Below are 16,059 nucleotides of genomic sequence, written 5' to 3'. Positions count from 1 at the left end.
TGCACTATGTGCTACCCTGGAATCGAGATGGGCCTGGCCAAAGTGCCTAATGCTTAACTGTAAATTAAGAGCTTGGTCATGGACAGATGCTGTCATGATCCAAAAACAAATAACTAGATTTGGACCCTGCTAGGGTTAGGAGTGATTAATCTGGCCTGAACTCTGTAGTCTTTGTCTGTGGCAAGATGTTCTCAGGAGAGCTGCCCTACAAGCCTCAATGTACCTCTTACTGATACAAAAATAAAGGAGAAAAACACCTTAAGTGGTATTTTGTCCATGGGCGGTCAGGAAGGGCTTCCTTATATTGATTTTGCTTCCAGCCCAGGTGAAGCTTGGGCCCGGAGGGTAAGGTGGAGAGATATAAATAGGGAGGGAGAAGTTGAGGGGGTCAGAATCCAAGAAAAACAGCTGAAGGTGGGGGGGGGGGCGGGTTAGAATCCAAGAGAAGCAGCCAGGGGAGGCAGAATCCTAGGAGAAGCAATGGGGGTCAGAATCCAAGAGAAGTAGTGAGAGGCTGAATCCAGAGAGGCTGAATCCAGAGAGAGCTGGGATTGAGGAATGAGGGGCAAGGAAGGAAGAATGCATGAGATGGGCGAGACAAGAGATCGAATAAACGCGGCTTGAGAGCACCAAACGTGGGCAGTGAGAGAGAGAGAGCTGCCCGAACACCCTACTCGCTGTACTATCACTTGAGCTCCACCATTATACTTTTAAAATAAAAAATGTATTTTGTCCTTATTGATCTTTTATTCTCCTATGTCTCTTAGGACTTTGCTGTTCTCTATTCCCACACCCAGTTCCACTGTTTTGGTGGTTGAGGCCACTCCCAGCAGTGCTCAGGAGCTATTCCTGGATCTTTGCTCAAGAGTCACAGTTAGCAGTGCTCAGAGACCATATGAAGTATCAGGGCTTCAGTTGTTATTCACAAACCAGGCATGCATCTTAGCCCCTGTATTATGGCTCTGGTCCCAGTTTCCACTTTATCAACTAGTTCCTGAAAAGTCAAACATCAATAAATCTTTATTGTTTTTGCTTTGTTTTGTTTTGCACACTTGGTGGTGCTCAGGGATACTTCTGGCTCTGTACTCGGGGATCACTCTTGGCAGTGTCTGGAGGAACATAGGTAATTCCAGATGCTTTCAAGGTATGCCTCTAGCTTCTCACACACCAATATATCCCAGAATTTGCTGATGCCAACCCTTAGCATCTTGGCTTCTGTCTTGACTAAAATTCTCTCCCAGGGCTGGAGCAATAGCACAGCAGGTAGGGCGTTTTCGTTGCACGTGGCCGACCTGGGTTCGATTCCCAGCATCCCACATGGTTCCCCAAGCACCACCAGGAGTAATTCCTGAGTGCATGAGCCAGGAGTAAACCCTGTGCATCGCCGGTGTGACCCCCCAAAAGAAGCAAAAAAAAAAAAGTAAGAAAAGGCTTGTGTTTAGGGCTGGAGTGATAGCACAGCGGGTAGGGCGTTGCCTTGCACGCGGCCGACCCGGGTTCGAATCCCAGCATCCCATATGGTCCCCTGAGGATCGCCAGGAGTAATTCCTGAGTACAGAGCCAGGAGTAACCCCTGTGCATCTCCGGGTGTGACCCAAAAAGCAATAAATAAATAAATAAAAATAAATAAAATTCTCTTCATCTTTAAGGCCTTGATTCATTTCTCTGACCCCTGCACACCATGTAGGTATTGTAGCTATCCATACACAGATTTGTCTCCTCAGGAAGAGTAAGCTCTTTGAGCATAGGATTCTGTATGATTTTTTAAATTAAAGGCTGTCTCCAGCATGCTCAGCCAGGGAGTATAGATGTGACTGTTCAGTGCTTCATCAATGCTCATGGGGACATGTGGTTCTAGGTTGAATTCAGGGTCTTGCACATGGTGAACATAAACTCTCCCATTTGAACTATCCCCCTGCCCCAGGATTCTCTAGGATTTGTCTTGGTATCCCTATAGAGTTGTGAATAGAGAGGGAGTAAGTGCTGAGTCACCAGCTGATATCATTTTGGCAACAAAACAACACTTAGAGAGAAGACAACGGAGGCTCTATTCTGAAGTCCTGTCCCTTGCAATTAAAAAAAGAAAACTATTGTTTTATATAGAATCATAAAGACTCTAAGTAGCCAAAACAACTCTGAGAAAGAACAAAACAGTAGGCATCATACTTCCTGATTTCTAACTATATTTTAAAGCTGTTGTTGGGCAAGAGATAAGTAATTCTGTGGCCTGCTGGAATGTACACAAGATCAATCCATTTTCTAGACCTACTGAAAAAGAAGTGAAAAGGAATTCAAATATAACACTAAAGGAAGATGCTAAAGCATAAAAAAAGGAAGAAAAAAACAAATAAAGAGGAGGGCCAGGGAGGTGGTTCAAAGGGCTGGAGGACATGCTTTACATGTGGGAACCCCAGATTCAATTCTTAGCACCACACGGTTCTCCCTGAGCACCCATGGGTGTAGCCTTCCCGTGCAAAACAAGGGATAAAGCAAAGAGAAGAAAATAATAGAAAATTGGGAACTGAGCAGTTTGCTGCAGAGATGCCTTCGGACTTTGCAATAGGCCATTTTCGCCAGGCTACTCCAGACGGGAGCAGGTGCTGTTCCTCCGTCTGCCCCCTAGGAATCCCGGTGGCCACCATCTCCCAGAACTCAACAAAAAGCCCAGATATGCAGGAGCAGTAGTGGCAAGCACCAGGCCTCAAGAGAGAGGGGAGGAGCCCATCCCTCTCCTTCCCCCTGCCCCAATGGGACTCTGAGATGATGCCCACGAACTGCCCTGGCTACTTATTAAGCTCTTAAATAGCCATGATCCAGAGACACACAAACAAATCTTGGAACCAAGCAGCTCGCTGCAGAGATCTTTCCAGATCCTAATTATTAAAATTTTAGAATTCCAGGAGTGTGTGGCCACTCTTGCAGCTGCATGACATTTTATACTATTCATAACAGGCAATACAAACAAATTGTCTAGCATTGCCTTTTCAACAGGTTTTAGTGGTGGTGGGAAAATCCCAAATAACATTGGTGGGACTGGTGTCAAAATATTGAATGTAATCAAAGTAAAGAGAGTATTGGGGAAATTGTCTGCCATAAAGGCAAGGTGAGGACTGGGATGGGGGGTGGGGATACTGGGAATTTTGGTGGTGGAAAATGTGCACTGGTGAAGGGATGGGTATTTGATCATTGTATGACTGAAACTCAAACATCAAGGCTTTGTAACTATGTCTCACGGGGATTCAATAAAAAAATATTTTTTTAGAGAAAATAATAGAAAATCTAAAGAACAAATCACTGTATCGCTGTATCACTGTCATCCTGTTGCTCATCGATTTGCTCAAGCGGGCACCAGTAACCTCTCCATTGCGAGACTTGTTACTGTTTTTGGCATATTGACTACAACACAGGGAGCTTGCTAGGCTCTGCCATACGGGCAAGATACCCTCGGTAGCTTGCCAGGCTCTCTGAGAGGGGCGGAGGAATCAAACTTGGGTCATCCGCTTGCAAGGCAAATGTCCTACCCGTTGTGTTATCGCTCCAGCCCAAGGAACAAAGACAAACTAATTTTAATGCAAATAATTAAGTGGCAATAAATATATATTTCAAAATTACACTGTGTTAATAGACTAAATTTACCAATTAAAAGGTTGAGAGTGCCCGAATAGAACAAAAACCAACTATTTGCTGCCTACAAGAAATCCATGTTAGTTTCCAAGACAAACATAGACTCAAAGTAAGAGACTAGAAAGCAATTCTGGCTCTGCATTGAACTCAGGAGGCCCATTCCGCTGCTTCACAGGTAGCAGGAACCCCGCCTTTGGGGGTCGGGTGGGGAGCGGGGCCGTTAGCCATCCAGCTTAGCTCTATCCAGCTATGAAAAACAATTTATTTTTCGTTGTTGTGAGGGCTGTGCCCAATAGTGTTTGGGGATCATACCAAGGATCTTACACATGCAAGGAATGTGATCTACCCCATCAATGATAATGTGATCTACCCCACATCACTCATCCAACAATTCTCTCTTCCTCCCTTCTTTGCTGCTGTTTTGATGAGCTGGAGTCACACACACTTGCATGCTAAGTGCTGCACTCACTGGGGTCACACACTTTGTTGTGCTATGCTGGACATGACACGTTTTTGCTGCAGCTTTGAGGATGACAAACAACAGTATTGCTGGGATCATCCTCAGCATGGGGGGTAGTACCCGGGACCAAACTCCCGGCCTCATGCCTAAAGTCAGCCTGCCACAGAGCCATCCCAGGACCCCGGTATGGAAGACTAGTCTCTAAGCAAAGGGTAACTATAAACAGACAGAGTCAGCTCTTTGTAAATTAGATAAAATAGATTTCTAGCTAAGATGGATAATAAGTGCTAAGATAAAACTGCGGCACTGTAGCACTGTCGTCCTGTTGTTCATCGATTTGCTCGAGCGGGCACCAGTAACGTCTCCATTGTGAGATTTGTTGTTACTGTTTTTGGCATATCGAATATGCCATGGGGAGCTTGCCAGCTTCTGCCGTGCGGGTGGGATACTCTCGGTAGCTTGCCGGGCTCTCCGAGAGGGATGGAGGAATCGAACCTGGGTTGGCCGCATACAAGGCAAATGCCCTGCCCACTGTGCTATTGCTCCAGTCTATAGCAATCAAATGGTATGAGACAAAATAGGTCAGAGACATAGTGTAGCGGGTAAGATGCTTGCCTTGCATGCAGCCAACCTGGGTTTAATCTTGGCACCACTATAGCCCCCCTAAGCATCACCTGGAGTAATCCCAAAGCACAGAGCTAGTCGTAAGCCCTGAGCACCACAGGATATGGCCCCAAAACAAAAAAAAAGGGGGGGGGAGCCCTAATAAAAGAATACTTGAAAGAAAAAAGATGTTTACTTTAATAAATGACACTGGGAAAACTCAATAGTCTTTTTCTGAATGGGTGCTGGTGGACCTAAAAATAGTTACTAGTTTCTTTTAATTCATTATATTTCTGGGCCATTCCATAGCCCAATTTGCTGTAACAGGAGCCTGTTCTCAGCTACTTACAAAAACTTCCAAGCAGTTGGCATTTACCAACAATCTTAGCAATTCAGTGAGAACAGAGGTTACAGCTGTCACAGGAAGTTGAAACCCAGGCTGTGGAAATCACACTCATTCCCAGGGGGTGAAAGCATGCACTCAGTAGAATCCAGGCCCAGCCGGTGGGGGTGGCTGGGGAGATGGGTGGAGAAGGGAGGGTGGGATGTTGTGCGAGAGAGAAAAACACAAGGGGCAGTAAAGGAGCCGATGCTGGGATTTGTGGCTGATTTCCAGACCTGCAGGGGCTTTTGCTAATGGCCGCTTGGATCAGTAAGTGTCTGAGCTGCAAGGCTTCCAGAGCACCCCCGCCCCCACCCCCACCCCACACACAGCACACACATACTCCTCTGAGTTCCCACAGCCAAGTTGGGCTGCCAACTGCTTCTTTCCTCAATTCCATGCTCAATGTGCCAACTCTACCTCCTCAGAGGGGTGAGCATGAGCTTTTCTCTGGGGCGGGCCTGAGGACAGGGCAGGCCACTGGTTGTTTTAGCACCAGAAATCTGTTATTTCCTTCTCACTCTCCCTGGGCCCTGAAGTAGGAATTCAGGTGATGGCACAGTTGGTTCCTTCTGAATCTTGAATCACTCAGCCGTCCTGTGTTGGTAACTCGCACTCTCCCTGTGTCTTAACCTTACTTTCGTCTGTGGCTAAGACACCAGTCATCTTGGATTAAGGCTAGCCCCCAGGACCTCATTTTAAGTTGATTGTCTACAAAGACCCAATTTACAGACTAGATCACATCCATGGAAACATGGAAGCTCAACATCAAGTTCTTTGGGGTGACCCTGTTGCAGACAGAGAGAGTGGGGTGGGGAGATGGGAGCTGGTAATATCTAGTGGAAAAAACACTATCTGGAACCTAATCTAGTCCAAAGGCACGAAGGTCTTTGAGACACAGGATCCAGCTGAGGAGACTCAGATAGGCACCGAAATGCACCGAAATGGACCCTGGGCAGACTCCTCCTGGGAGTCTGGGTGGGATTCATGTTTCCCACTGGCAAGACTTGTCTCAGGCATCTCAAGCTAAACGTGCCCAGAACCAAACTCATCCCCTCCCCCTGTTCTTCTCATTGTCCTATATCTTTAAAGGAGGCCAAGTATATATTTATTTATTTTCTGTGCCCCCCACTCCCATTTGACTGTGAGATTCCTGAGAATAAGATTAAAATAAAAGAATAAGAATAAGAATAAGAATAAAAGATTCCCACTTTATTATCACAGAACAGTGCTAACTCACAGCTGGGTCTTCACACACATTTGGTTCATGACTGAATTGAGCACATCAGAGTCTCAGGGCATATGGTTAAGAGTGTGGATTCTGGGGGCTGGAGTGATAGCACAGCGGGTATGGTGTTTGCCTTGCACGCGGCCGACATGGGTTCGATTCCCAGCAACCCATGTGGTCCCCCAAGCACCAGGAGTAATTCCTGAGTGCAGAGCCAGGATTCAGCCCTGAGCATCTCCAGGTGTGACCCCCCTCAAAAAAAAAGTGTGGATTCCGGGGGCCAGAGAGATAGTACAACGGGTAAAAAAAAAAAAAAAAAGAAAAAATCACTTGCCTTGCATACCGCCAATGCAGGTTTGATCCCTAGCACTCCTGATGGTTCCCAGATCCCATCAGGAGTGATCCCTGAGCATGGAGCACAAATAAGCTCTGAACAGTGCAGGTGTGGCTCAAAACCAAACCAAAATAAAACAAACACCAAACACACACACATATACATATACATAAATATATATATATATATATATATATATATATATATATGGGTTCTGGGGGTCAGAGTTAATGAGTTCAAATCCAGGTGAAGGGGCTGTAGAGATAATACAGTAGGTAAGTGCTTGCCTTGCATGTGGCTGACCTGGGTTCAATCCCCAGCATCCCATATCCCCCAAGCACTGACAGGAGCAATTCCTGAGTGCAGAGCCAGGAGTAGCGCTGAGCATCCCACGTGTGGCAAAGGAAAATAAGTCCTGGTGGAGTCCCCAGAGTTTCAGAACCTGAAATCCCTAGCACAAGGACCAGAGAAAGCAACTGCCCTTGGGAGGGGACGGGGCGATAGTACAAAAGTACAAGCAGAGGACACTTACCTTGCTTGCGGCCAACCAGGTTTGATCCCCTGCATCCCATATCATCCCCTGAGCACTGCCAAGAGTGATTCCTGAGTGTACTTGCTCTAATGGCCTGAGAAGAAGGGGAAGAGGGTGTCTAGGGATCTTTTGGTGAGGTTCTGTCCAGTTTCAAATGGTGAGTCTGGGCTCTGGCCTGGAGAGCAATTAACCATGAATCTTAAAGAACGTTCATGAGGGGCAAGGATTTGGGGATACTGACCCCACAGATACAACATCACGGGCTCTTTGAGATGAAGGTTTGATGGGACACACAGTCATTTTTAAACTCCCCCCCTCATATTTTATTTGTTTGGGGGGAAGGAGATTGGAGCCATATCTGATACTGCACAGGACTTAATCCTGGCTGGGTCAGGAGTCGCTGCCTGCAGTGCTGTTCACATGCAAGGGAACCACGGCAGCACCATACTATCCTCCTGGATCCTCCCTACTCCCACATTTTATTTATTTATTTATTGATTGATTGATTGTCTGGGGCACACTTAGCTGTGCTCAGGCCTTACTCCTGGCTCTGTTCCTAGGGATTACTGTGCTAGAGAGCTATCCATGTTGGGTGCTGGCAAGCAAACAGGCTGCCCAGGGCACTGTCTCTCCAGCCCCAGTGTTTCCACATTTTAAAAGGCTAAAATAGGGGCCAGAGCAATACTACAGCAGGTTAGGTGCTTGTCTTCCACACAGTCAACCTGAATTCGATCCCTGGCCTCCCATATAGTCCCCTGAACCACCATCGTCCAGTGTAGTGCCAGGAATAATCCTTGAGCATCATCAGGTGTGGCCCAATAAATGAAACAAAAAACAAACTAAATAAAAATAATTTTTTTGTTGTTGTTTTTTGGGTCACATCCGGCGGGTGCACAGGGGTTACTCCTGGCTCTGCACTCAGGAATTACTCCTGGCAGTGCTCAGGGGACCATATGGGATGCTGGGATTTGAACCTGGGTTGGCCGCGTGCGAGGCAAACACCCTACCTGCTGTGCTATCACTCCAGCCCCAAAAATAAAATTTTTTTTTTTGGTTTTTTGGGTCACACCTGGCGATGCACAGGGGTTACTCCTGGCTCTGCACTCAGGAATTACTCCTGGCGGTGCTCAGGGGACCATATGGGATGCTGGGATTTGAACCTGGGTCGGCCTCGTGCAAGGCAAACGCCCTACCCGCTATGCTATCACTCCAGCCCCCAATAAAAAAAAATTATTAAAGGCTAAAATAAATTCTGAAAATACAAACGAGAAAGTGTTAATATTTCCCATCACATGGAATTAACCACTGTTTACATTTTGACAAGCTTTGTTTCTTGTATTTTCTTTATCCATATACAATTTAAAATTCCTTAAGTAGGGGCTAGAGAGATAGTACAGCAGGTAGGGCATTTGCAAGTAGTTGACCTGGGTTTGATCCCCAGTCTCCCACATGGTCCCCCAAGAGTAATTTCTGAGTCTAGAGCCAGGAGTAATACGAGCACCACTGGGTGTGGTCCAGACCAAAAATAAATTTTAATAAATAAAATAAATTCCTTAAGTAATATATGACTGTCCAGTCATTTTAAATTTTTATTTATTTGTGGCTGGGGTCCAATCCTGGTCTCATGCATGACTGCTAGGCCTCTCCCAAGTTTTTTTTTTCAATTTTTAAATTTTTAGGCAAGGTGATTTATAATACTCTTAATGATAAGGTTTCAAACATACAGTGTTCTAACACCATCCCCTCCCCAGAGTGTTGCTCCTTTCAACTTACTCCACCCTATCATTTTTGTTTGTTTGTTTGTTTTTGCTTTTTGGGTCACACCCAGCAATGCTCAGAGGTTACTCCTAGCTCTGCACTCAGGAATCACTCCTGGCGGTGCTCGGGGGACCATATGGGATGCTGGGAATCAAACCTGGGTTGGCAGTGTGCAAGACAAACGCCCTACCCGCTGTGCTATCACTCCAGCCCCCCACCCTATCATTTTTTTAAAGGGAAAAAAATATAGGATTTCTCAAAGAAGGCTGATGTGTTCCTTTCATCTCCATTTTCTTTCAGATTTAGTTTTTGTTCTTGGGCCACACCCCATGGTGCTCAGGCCTTGTACCTGCCTCTGTACTCAGGGATTATTCCTGGTTGGGCACAGGGGACCTTATAGAATGCTGGTGATCAAACCCAGGTCTTCTGTGAGTAAAGCAAGCGCTTTATCTACTATACCCTCTTTCCGATCCTCATTTTCACTTTTTTTTTTCTTTTTGGGTCACACCCGGCGATGCACAGGGGTTACTCCTGGTTCTGCACTCAGGAATTACTCCTGGAGGTGCTCAGGAGACCATATGGGGTGCTGGGAATCGAACCTGGGTCGGCCGCGTGCAAGGCAAACGCCCTACCTGCTGTGCTATTGCTCCAGCCCCATCATTTTCACTTTCTATCCCAACATCCAACCCATCTGCCCAACTTCCCAGAGATAACTGTGCTTATTTAAAAAAATAATAATAGGGGCTGGAGCGATAGCACAGGGGTAGGGCGTTTGCCTTGCACATGGCTGACCCGGGTTCAATTCCCAGCATCCCATATGGTCCCCCAGCACTGCCAGGAGTAATTCCTGAGTGCAGAGCCAGGAGTAACCCCTGTGCACCACTGGGTGTGACCCAAAAAGCAAAATAATAATAATAATAATAATAATAATAAAATAATACATTTTAAAAGAACTTTTTTTTCTTTTGCACCATGATTTACAATACTGTTCATGCCTACCAAGTGCTAACACCACAACTTCCACATGTCTGCTTCCCTTCATCACTGTCTCAGGATACTTCTTCTTTTTTTTTTTTTTTTTTTTTGCTTTTTGGGTCACATCCGGCGATGCACAGGGGTTACTCCTGGCTCTGCACTCAGGAATTACCCCTGGCGGTGCTCAGGGGACCATATGGGATGCTGGGAATCAAACTCGGGTCGACCGCGTGCAAGACAAAGGCCCTACCCGCTGTGCTATCGCTCCAGCCCCACAGGATCCTTCTTCTTAAATTACAAAAAAAAATTTTTTTAAGCTTTGCATTTGTTGAAATGAATTATAGAAAATCTGTATTCTCTGAAATATAAAATCTGTATGAGTTTCTGTGCACTATTCTTTAACTCTCTGCTTTTACTTAATATGTTTAGTTCTATCCATGTCTGCATACAAAGTGAATCTATGACAACAGATTTCATTCCCTCTTGCCAGTGACCTATTTAAACCATACTTTATTTTGATTTTCCCTATTAATAAGCAGCCACTGAGCTATATTTCAATGATTTGTAACAGACAACAGCCCTGTCCTAGGCATGCTCTCGCACACGTGCGAGATTTTCTCCCGGGTGGAACCCAAGAAACAGAATGGCCGGGGCCATCCCGGGATGAATATTTTCAGCTTTCCTCGAGAAGAACAAATGCAGAGAATTCATTCCCTCCACCTCACTCACAGCGCTTTCCCCGCATTTTTATACCCGACTGGGCTGGGCGGGTCCCCGGTCTAGAACCTCGGAGCCACGTGGGCTAAGATGGACCCAGGTCACCTGCTTCCTGCAGCGCCGACCACACCCAACGCCACCGTTTCCCCTCTAGGTCGTGCTCCCTGGGAAATCGAGACAAGACCCCAGAAGGAGGGGTGGGCAGGGAGGAGCAGGGACGGGAAGGAGAGGCACCGTGCTCCGACCAGGAGAAGGAACCGCTGCCCGTGCACCCGGGCGCGTGTACCTGCCGCTCCCGGAGTGGGGACCGCAGTGACGTCACGCGCACTGTGCACTCGGCCTCGAAGCATCTCGGGCGCGGGAGAAGGGCAGGGGCCCACAAGTCCCCCTCCCTGGGGACCCCGTCTCGCTCGCTGGACTTGGAGTACCGAGCCCGCGGTGGCACCTTGGAGCCCCGGAGGGTGCCTGCTTTGCAACTGTTTTGCAGGGCCTGGGAGCCGGTGGGCTGCGCTGGCGGGGCTGGAGGGGAGCCCCGCTGCGGAGAAACTACTAAAATCTCCCGCGGACCTCCTGGGCCAGGGCGCGGGCAGCGGCGCCCACCCGGCTCTGAATCTGGGCAGGAAGCCAGCGCCCGCTGTCAGTTTATCGAGTGACCCAGGGGGACGGGGTGGGGGAGCGCCGTTTCTCCGTTCACCTCGCATCCACCCTCAGATCTCGGCGACGCCGAGGGAGCACCACGCGGGGTGAAGCGGGGTGAAGGAGCCTGGCCCCTTCACGATGCATAGGGTCCCAGCCCACAGACGCTCTGAGAGTGTGGCATCTCTTTCCCTGCAGAAAATAACGGCCAGGCTTCCTTTTCTTCCCCTGGCCAGGCAGGAATGAGCATCACAAGAATTTGCCGGGGAAGGAAACAACCAAGACCCCACCCAAGCTACTTTTCAGGGCCTGCAAGGGGGCCCTTCCTCCTCACAATCGGGATGACTGGCAGGGCTGGCATATCATTTCCTTAACAAATTGTCCTCCTTGTTACCACCTTTTGAACCCTTGCTATGTGCCAAGCACTGTCCTGAGAGTGTTAGCTCATTTCCTCCCCGTGACAGCTCCAAGACTGCAGGCTCAGAGAGGAGAAACCTTGCCCAAGGTCAGACAAAAATAGTGCAAACTTAGGATTCGGAAATTCTCCCAGATCCTGCGTTTTTCCATTGTTTTATATTGAACGTTTTCAGAATGAACTCTTTGCTCATGGTGGCTAATCTTCCACAGGCTCTTTTTAAAGAAAAAATGACAGCAGCAGGGCTGGAGTGATAGCACAATGGTAGGGCATTTGCCTTGCACATGGCCAACCCGGGTTCGATTCCCAGCATCCCATAGGTCCCTCAAGCACTGCCAAGAGTAATTCCTGAGTGCATGAACCAGGAGTAACCCCTGTCGAACGCTGGGTGTGACCCAAAAAGAAAAAAAAATTACAGCAGAGAACTAATGCTACAAATGTCACCTTACTATTTCTTACTCAGTGGCAGGAGTGCACAGGTATGTTTATTTCTGGTGAGAGTGTAAATAGCAGTTTGATCCCTTGTGTCAAGAGCTTTCAGAACTGTCCATCCCGTTAAGTGGGGATGTGACCAGCCCCTGGGGGTAGCTCCAGATCCCCTGTGTCATCCCTGCCACCCTGCAGGTCCCCTTATAGGAAAGTATTCTGAGCTGGGAGCACAAGCACACAGAGAAAATGAAAGGATATTAATTATTGCATTGTTCAAAGCAAGAGAGGAGGAAAGCTAAAAATCAATATGATTGATTGTTAATTATGGAACATCCATTTTAAAAAATTCTATGCAATCGTTTTGGAAAATGAGACAATTTCTCTTTCATATATGGAACAATCAAGAAATATTAAGTAAAAAGAAAAATACATCTCACATGCTATTTCTATACTTAAAGGATATACGTGTACACAAATGCATACATACACTACACACACACACACATACACACATACACACACACACACACACACACACACACATCTTTTTCCCCTAAGAAAGATACTCAAGAAACTAGGTAATACAATATGAAGTTACTGACATTAAGGAGAAAAACCTTTGAGGGACAAGTAGGAAAGAGGCTTTAAAAAATTTTTGTAACCTTTTGGAATTTGTATCAGTATAATTATTAGCAAGTCAAAATTCACCTCGTAACAAATAGGTTCCCTGAAATCCTATTTCTTAACCCAGTGATTCCCCTTTTAGGAGCTTATCAGATTCCAGACAAAGATTTAAGCAAAAAAGATCTCCACTGAGCTGTGACTATAGTGGAAAAATGCAGGTAACTCAAAAGTCCAATAAAAGAAAAATAGCTAAGAAAATTATGAAAAGCATTTATAAATCTATCATGGAGCCAGGTATATATAAACTTATTATGAAATCTGTTCTACAAAAATATTTGAGTAACATGGGAGATGTTCTTATCATTCAGCAAAAATAAGGTAGATAGAAAAAATCTACTTGGTAGATCTGATGACTGTAACAAAAGCTAGAAAATCATTGCAAGGAACACACCCCACAGTGAGCAGTTATGGCGGCTGGTGGAGGATCTGTGAGTGATTTTATTTCTTCCCATGCAGCTTGCTATATCTTTCCACGTTTTTTGCAGTGAGCATCATGTCTTGGACTATTTTTTTTAATCAAAACCTTAAATATGAATTCCCCATATTTAGAAAAATTAAAGATATACAAACACAAATTTAACATCTCTGCTTCTAGAAGCAAATGTGTAAATAGATGCTCAGTTGCTCAAAGCATAGGTATGAATAACAAAAGATTATAAACAACTTATGTCTTTAGGAGGAGACCTCTTACATAATACGGAAAATCCAGCCTGCAGATTATTTAGCAGCAGTCATGGAAAATTAGGGAAGAGAATCAGCATTGAAAAAAAAATCTACAGAATCACATTATTGTGACTGGACAAGCAAACTCACAGAGCACTGTAGATGTTATGATTGCATTTGTGAAAGAAAGGGAAAATGCAAGGTGGCAAGCAGAAGCATATGGAGGATTGTAGATTGTTAACAACTGTCTCTGATGGAGGGGATAGACGAAGGGCATTTGCTTTTTTTCTTTTCTTTCAGTGCTGGGAATCGAACCCAGGGCCTCATCCATGAAAGGCATGTGCTCTATTGCTGAGCTGTACCCCTACCCTGAGACTTTGACTTTTGATTCTACATTTAACATGGCGTTTGCATCTTTTACTTTAAAAGGTACTCCTTTATCATTGGTATAAACAGCTTCAGCAATAACAACAAGAAGCAGAGGGAGAAAGGATACACATTGAGAAAGAGGTGAAAAGATGCAAGAAAAGAATCAGCGTTTTTCCAACAGGGATAGATGGGGCTTTTTTTAGGTAAGGGGTCATTTTCTTAGTTTCCTTCATATATGTACTTGGCATTGGCTGTTTCCTTTAATCACAGCCACACTAGAACTACCCTCATAATTAAAATGACGACATCCAAAGCCGGGCGGGTCCGAAGCAGCCTCTGCTTTTCTCTATTCTTTGCCTTCTCCCAACGACTCCGTTCTCTTAGATGAGGAAGGACCAGACCAGCCTCATTTTTCCTCCCAAAGTGACAAAAGAGACACTGAGTTCAGCGTCCAGGCAGAGCTGCCAGGAAAATGGACTCAGGTGACCTGACTCCCAGGCCAGTTTCCAAAGATAACCTGCGGAGGGGGGAGCCCAGAACTGTTCCCCCCCCTCCCCCCAGGAGAGAACAGGAATTGAAGCCACCAATTACTGATATCAGTGCAACATCAAATGAGGGAACAATAAACCTCATCATTTGTCCCTGGCTCAGCTTCAAGAGTCTTTCCCAGACAATGGCTGGTGGAGTCCCTAAACCACCTCTGCCAGATTTTCCAGAGCAATGGTGATAGAACACAGGTCCAAATTAGCCTCTGGTGGCCAACACGCTGGGATACACCTCTAAGGATTTATCCTCTCCAAGGAGGGAGCTGGGAACCCTCCCAGGGCGCAGGAGCTCAGCACTGGAAAATCTGTTTGTTCCAAAAGCTGAGCAGGAGGCTGGAAGCAAACCGGCTTTCAGGGCCCGGCACTGCCATGGCTCCTTTTGTGGCATTGGTAACTCACCAGATCCTGGGTGTGGGCCTTGTGGGAGCAGTCAGGAGCCTCCGTATCTGGGGGAGAAGTGGGGTGTCGAGCCCCTCCCCCACAGGCAGTCTCAGAATCCTCCTCAATGCTGGTGAAGCTGCTGAGCCTGCTTCCCGCACAGCTGCCGCCTGTCTGTCTCCATGGTAACCAGGCCAAAAGACTAATTTGCTCGGGTCCAGGCTGGAATCTTACCTTGGAGCTAGGTTTTAAACTTCTCTTTCTGGAAGCCTATCCTTTCCCACTCCTAGGAGCCTCCAGGACCAGCCACTGGGTGAGGGACACTGGGCTGGCCAGTAAAAGCATTCATCTTGGGTAAATCTCCACTCAGAGAGGAAAGACCAATTACTTCACACCCAAGGGCCTTATAAAAGCAGGTAATTTGTGTTTCAATGACCCCGTCTCTGTCCCTACTTGCTCTGGGCTGCTAGGAAGGGTTTGCAAGGACAGATGGTTTAGAGAACAGGTCACATGCCACCAAGGTTCCCAATCTTAACGCCCTTTCTGCTCTGTCTGTTTCCTCACTATTCTCCAGCAGTCTTTGGCTGGGTCCAGACTCCCGCTATGACCGGTCTGTTCTTGACAAGCCTGAAAGAATATTGATCACTTTTCTCAGGTCATAGAGGGTCAAGGAAGTATTAAGAGCTTACAGATCTCTGCCTTGGACATAGTAATATTTGCCTAATTGTATTGGCTCCTGCCCTCAAGCTCCACAGGGCCATTTAAAACCAGAGGTATCTTTTTCGATTTGACCTCTGGCTCTAAATTTCCTAAGGACAGGGTTTATGTGGCTTTTCCCAGGATAAGGATTTGTTCTTGCGAACATCCACTAGCACAGCCTCGAACCGAAGAGCTGTTCTAGGCTGAGACGTAACTCGCATGCAACTGGGAGCAAGTCTATGGCCTCATTTGGGCCTCACTCTTCAGATCTGTGAAGCTGGACTGTTAATTCTAAATGTTTCTCCTCAGTTCCAGTCTGAGGGAGAAAATAGCCAAGTGCTTCATAGGATAAGCTAGGTCAAGATCAGGGGTCGGGGGGCCGGAGTGATAGCACAGCCGGTAGGGCGTTTGCCTTGCACGCGGCCGACCCGGGTTCGATCCCCGGCATCCCATATGGTCCCCCAAGCACTGCCAGGAGTAATTCCTGAGTGCAGAGCCAGGAGTAACCCCTGAGCATCGCCAGGTGTGACCCAAAAAGAAAAAAAAAAAACAAAAAACAAGATCAGGGGTCGGGCGAGAAGACAGCAGGTAGGGCGTTTGCCTTGCATGCAGCTGACCTGGGTTCAGT

At 46.6% G+C, this 16,059-nt stretch overlaps 1 protein-coding gene across 1 annotated transcript in view; it reads right to left on the bottom strand.

Moving 5' to 3' along the window:
• Nucleotides 1–14,778, bottom strand: part of STMN1 (stathmin 1) — a 39,354-nt gene extending 24,576 nt beyond the window's left edge. The window contains exon 1 of the mRNA XM_055138622.1: nt 14,754–14,778. The gene's annotated coding sequence lies outside the window, so the exon portion shown is untranslated. The remainder of the gene's footprint in view (nt 1–14,753) is intronic.
• Between the last annotated feature and the right edge of the window lie 1,281 nt (nt 14,779–16,059).

The sequence above is a fragment of the Sorex araneus genome, chromosome 5, assembly GCF_027595985.1.
Source record: "Sorex araneus isolate mSorAra2 chromosome 5, mSorAra2.pri, whole genome shotgun sequence".
Taxonomy (NCBI): domain Eukaryota; kingdom Metazoa; phylum Chordata; class Mammalia; order Eulipotyphla; family Soricidae; genus Sorex; species Sorex araneus.
The sequence above is the reverse complement of the archived record's forward strand: the minus strand, read 5'-3'. Positions and strand labels throughout refer to the sequence as shown.